Source organism: Vanellus vanellus (genome assembly GCF_965231255.1).
Source record: "Vanellus vanellus genome assembly, chromosome: 1".
NCBI lineage: Eukaryota > Metazoa > Chordata > Aves > Charadriiformes > Charadriidae > Vanellus > Vanellus vanellus.
In genome coordinates this window covers 210,399,442-210,405,008 of record NC_138905.1, presented here as the reverse complement: position 1 = coordinate 210,405,008, position 5,567 = coordinate 210,399,442, and the positions used below count along the sequence as shown (strand labels likewise).

The 5,567-nt window shown below is 50.6% G+C and overlaps 1 long non-coding RNA gene across 1 annotated transcript; it reads right to left on the bottom strand.

The window, feature by feature from the left end:
• Positions 1-2,510: 2,510 nt before the first annotated feature.
• Positions 2,511-4,694, bottom strand: LOC309677183. The gene is made up of 3 exons (XR_014269664.1): positions 4,632-4,694; positions 3,772-3,890; positions 2,511-3,277 (listed from the first exon to the last, which is right to left on the bottom strand). It is a non-coding gene; the product is annotated as an uncharacterized lncRNA (long non-coding RNA).
• Between the last annotated feature and the right edge of the window lie 873 nt (positions 4,695-5,567).

The window sequence follows — 5,567 nt, the reverse complement described above, 5'->3', positions numbered from 1 at the left end:
ATTTCAATACCACTGGATTTCACCCCACTTCTCACCACGCCAGTGCTCAAGGTCCCCCAGCTTTCTATGAAATAACCTGCTCTGAATCAATCTTTCTATGAAATAATCTGCCCTGAACCAACAGTATTTACCACTTCTGCTGTGTGTACATCTTTTAGAAACAGCTGTGCTCTCATTCTGACTCAGGACAGTGTTAATCCAGATTAGTTTCAAAAGTGATCCTTTGGAAACCCACTGGTAGTCTCCTCTCAGGACAGTGACTTCTCCTTTCAGCATGGCCCACCACCATCCCCGCTCCCATCAGTTCCTGATCATTCCTCTAACTAATTAACAGGAACACAAAAATAGACAAAATATGTCAGATCAAAGGTCCCTATTGCCATGTAACCTGCCGCGGCCAGGGGCAATAGCAGACATATAACAGCCAGGGAAGCATACATAAAACTATACTAGAAAGTGTTGCCATTTCCTACTTACAGGTCTTGTTTAATTTTTCTGTTATGAATTTCTTCAAACCCACTTAAACTTTTTGGTATTTAGAACATTTTGTGTTAGCAAATCCCAAAGTATAATTTCAGCTGACTTGCTAATGCAGCGAGGAGAGCAACCTGTGACGGTACCTCAGACGTTTAATGAATGAAGTCCAGTTTTAGGCCATCCATTGCTTTCAGAAGAGGTCACTGTAACAGATGTCTTATCAACAGAAGACTACTACATTAGTCTAGCGTGACCTACTTTTGGTGGTATCATGTCATACATAATTTTTTCATATATCTGTATGCTTTTCCTTCAAGATCTGCTTCAGTAATGTGTACAGTATTGAGACTTGTGCTAAAGAAGGAGACTGGCAGGGGGGGATGAGGAGCTCTGAAAATTACATACATCATATTGATGGCTACTTCCTTCTCACAGCATCACCCTCATTGGGTGGGTCTATGAAAACACAGAACAGATCCAGGATTTCAAATACCTTTTTTCCAAGATTCGAGTACAGAGAGTGGCTCAAGCCAGGAGGGTCGGCTAAGCCGGGTTCACTTCCACCTTGCCAACAGCGATGGATGCTTATAAACCACCCCCACCACCCCCACCCCCCTTTTTGCCACTGCCCTTGTGTCTTCCTCACTGAAATCTAACATAAAACAAATATTTAATCCTGGAACTGCTCTTATACTGGCTTTCTTTTCTGTCCTACTGACCTGTGTGTATATGTAAAAGAACCATTTACTTTACATGCTTTGCAATTTGCAACTAAGCTTGAACAGTTGGCAAACTCTCCCTGTTCCTACATTTCCTGACATATCAGGATTTTTCCATCCCTTGAACACTCTGCTTATTCCTAAAAGCCTTCCTGAGGCAGTTATTTGTCCAAAGAACTACTCAGCCCTTCCTGTATATTCTCTTCTTGCTTGCTCGGGCTACCAATTTTGAGAACATTGGGTTTCCATCAGGCTTCAGACCCCCTCCAGATTCACAACCCAGAGCTCCCCAGCCCAGGGACCTCCCCAACACCGGATTTTCAAACACAAGAGCTGGAGGCTGCCCCGGCTACAGCCACTCTCGGCCACCTCTATGAAAGACTTGGCTACAGTGCCCGTATGCCATTTTAAGCCCTTTCCCTACCAACAGACCACAGTTTTGTTACAAAGCCTGCCCATCGATCACACGTACCAGAGCTACTCATCTCGTTTTGATCATTCTTCCATTTATTTTAAGCTGAGTCAGCGCATTAGTTTTGGTTGTCTGTTCAACAAACTCACTCGCGAAGCCCCAACTAGCATCATCTACTACTGCTTGTCATTACTTGACTTAGAAAAAAATAATGTAGATGTTGTATCTGTGACTGTCTAAGCCCTTCTAATTAGCAGCAATTGTTCTATAAGTAGATCTGGTTATTTAAAATGTCCTGGGACAATGAACCCAACTGGAAATTTATCTTTTTAATAAGAAAAACCTTCCTCATAGGCAAATTTAACCCGTGGATCTGAAGCAAGTTTCCAGCACTACTCTAATAGAACCTTCCGTAATAAAACATAACTCTGATTAATTTGAAATTGGCTGAAACCTGAAGTGCTGCATCTAGCTTTTCCTGTTTCCTGTTGAAAGAGAAACTTACCTTCACCCCTCAGAATCCAAAACCTGCTAAACTATTTCAAATCTCATTATATGCCACCAAGTAGAAAGCTTGCATCGCCCCTTATAATTCTGACAACAGCACTACCTGAACTGCGAGCATTCAAGTGGCTTCAAATAAAGACTTAAGACTGAGGAGGGCAGAAGAGATTCAACATGTTCTAAGGCCAATCATTTTTCCAGTATAGTATCACATGAGCATTAAAAAAAAAAAAACAAACTACCACCACCACCATCAAAAGAACAGATGAGGCAGCACTTATCTGAAGATTATTACTCTGAGACTCAGGTCAAATTTGCATCTCACTTCCACCACGCTTCCCCCCCCCCCCTCCTGTTTTCTACTTGCATGCTTGTCAATGAAGTGCAAAAGGTTAAAATTTACAGTGATTTTTATTATTCCAACTTTTAAATGAATACAGATGTAGTCAGAAGCTTTGTACTTCCATGTTTATTGTCCAGCCTACAACACAGATGCAACAACATCCTAGTACCACTGCAAGCACAAACCACCTATATTTCAAGAGGGTTTCATGGGCTGCAGCTCAGTTTCTTTCTTTCTTTCCCCAATTTTGCAATGGAAGTAGTTGAACTCACCACAGACAAAACAGACAGTGCTGAGCTGCCTTCCTCAACAGATCCAATTGGGTACCTATGTTTTACCACCATCCTCCCTAAATTACTTGAAAATAATAATAAAAAATAAAATAAAAATTTAATCTAATCTGGCAAGTTTCCTGTTACAGGGAAGTAACATCTAGTCCTGTCTGTGTCGTCCGTCCGTGTGTCGTCCCCGTCCCGTCCCCCCCCCCCCCCAATATTACGGAGGTATACAAAAAGAGCCCAGCAGGATGAGGCTACGGCTTCAAAAATATTCAATAATTTAAATTTAATTTTGGATCTACAAGTACTGCCAAGCACCACCTTATTTGTCAACAAAACATTTTGATTATTTGGCAGAACAAAGCAATCTCCCTCCCTGCTTTCTCCACAGACGTATTTGGCACCGGTTAATTTGTATGTCTTTAGACATATGTCAAGTCTGAAGCTGTTTCAGGCTTTAACCCCGCAGAACTTCTCTCTTTTAAGTACTTGTTTTTCTTAAAGCAGTAACAGCAGCAAGTTAAAGCCAAGAAGGGATTCGATCCTGCAACGAAATGGTTAAAAATGAGACTCTGCTGATGTGCGCTTCTCTGATCCATTACATTTCTCGCAAGCTGAGCTAAGAGCTGAGCACCAAGTATCAACTGTAATATGATCCAAGAGTTTATGGAAAAAATAACTGCACATACCAAGCATGCACATTTAATAAGATTTTGTTTCCATTAAAATATTCGAGAAACACGATTTTTAAGATCTGCTTCTCTCTCCGAACGATTTTTAACATTTCTCCTCCCCCTCCCCTAAATACACACCTCCTTTCCAAAAACCAAACCCTTAAAAAAAAAAAAAAAAAAAAAAAAAAAAAAAAAAAAGAAGAAAGAAAAAAAGCAGTCCTACTGCAGGGAAGAGAGGCTTGAAAAACAACTTTGATTGGCACTTGGCCTGACCCACAGAGGAAGAAAAACAGTTTTTGGACAAAGAGCGCAAATATTTGAGCTCATTGACTTACAGGCTTTCTTAGCATTTGCAAGAACCAACCTGGCGCATAATGTATCGGGCGAGATTGAATTAAAATAAACCCCAAAACAGCATCGCGTTCATCTCGGGCGCTGGGACTCGCCGCGTTTGCACAGCTCAGCAATTTTAATTCATTTGCCCTGGACAAACAAAAAGCACCTCAACTAATGCTCCCCGTTAAGCAGATGTCGGGAGGAGGTGGAAGAGGAATCCCACTTCTCCTGCAGCGCGGAGGGTCCCTGCAAGGGACCTGCTGACAACTGCAGGGAGGGGGTCAGCGCACTGGGGGGGCAGGGCTTTGGGGGGGCGGGGGGGGAAGCTTTGAGGGTGGGTTTTTTTTTAGATTTTTTTTGAAGCTCTGATTGCGGATGCCCCCACACAAAGCCTTGCCGGAGATTAATTTTGCCGGTGAGATACGTGGATAAACTTTCCAAGCGCCGCTGGGCCGTAAGTCCACCACCCCTACTCCCCCCCCCCCCCATCCCATCGAGGAGACCAGGCGCCCCCCAAAATCCCCGGGAGGGGGAGCGGGGGGGGGGGGGGGGGCAGCCTGGGGCAGGGGCAAGTGACAACGGTGCCAGAGGGAAGGAGGCGACGGGGGTGCGGGCCCTGGTACCCCTCCTCACCCCCCCGGCACACCTGAAGCCGCGTCCGTGTCCCCCCCCCCCCCTCCCCCGGCACTCACCTCCCGGCAGTCCCCTCCGCAACCCCTCCCCCCATCCCCCCCACTGCTGCCCTACGGCCCATTTCTCCTCACGCCACTGCCCCCCTCAACTCTCTGCCCCGCTCCACCCACCCCCTCCAAAGTCTCTACCCCACTGCCTCCCGCAGCCCCCTCAGCGCCCGCCGCCTCACAGCCTCCCCCCCCGCCCCTCCGGTACCTGTCTCGGCACCTTCCGGCAATTGCCGCACACCCGGTACTGGCCGGCGGCGGAGGGGGCGGTGGTGGTGCTACCCACGGTGCCGGAGCCGAGCCGGTTCATACTGCCGGGGGAGCGCGGCGCTGGCCGGGCGGGGAAGGGGGTGGCTCCGCGCCGCTCAGCAGCCCGCGCCGCCGCCGCTGCCGCCGCCACCACCGCCGCCGGCCGCCCCCATCCTCCAGCCGCGGCCCCAGCACCCCGCTCCGGGCCGCTGCCCCCTGCGCACACCCCTACGCGCTCCGCCAATCCGCGCAAGCCGCCCCGCCCCCCCGCCGCCGCGTCCCGCCAATCACGGAGGCCGACGGCCGCCGACCAATGGGCAGAGCTTTCGGCGGCTCCCGTCTCCAGGCAGCCTGAGAGCGGGGGCGGGGGAAGGGGCGTGGTCCTCTCCCGCGGAGGGGCGGAGCCGGCGGCGTCTCTGGGCAGCGTTAGGGAGAGAGGCGGGGCCGGCGCGTCGGCGCGTGCCTTTCCCTGGCCAATAGGGTGGCTCAACGGGCGCTATGCAAACGAGGCGCAAGAGGCCCCGCCCCCGGAGCAGGGGGCCGCGGGCCGGCGGGGGCTGTGAGGGAGCGGCGGGGACTCGGGGGCCGCGAGGGCTTTGGCCCCCTCGGCCGGTACTCCCCGGGCTCTGCTCGGGGGCGCTCCCGTCCAGGATGGTCCCCGAGAGACCCAAGCTTGGGGCCTGGAGCAGGGCGAGTGGTCACCGGTGGGATGAGGTGCGGGCCTCGGCCTCCCGCCCCGCCTGGCTGCCGGCCCTCAGGCCCGGGCCCAGGCCCAGGCCATCCTCCCGGGGTATCTGCTCCCCACAGCCGCGGATCCGTTAATCGTGGTGAGGGTGCTGGCTGCTGCCGGTCGATGGCATCCAGGGCGGGGGGCTGCCTGCGTGGAGGGTGAACT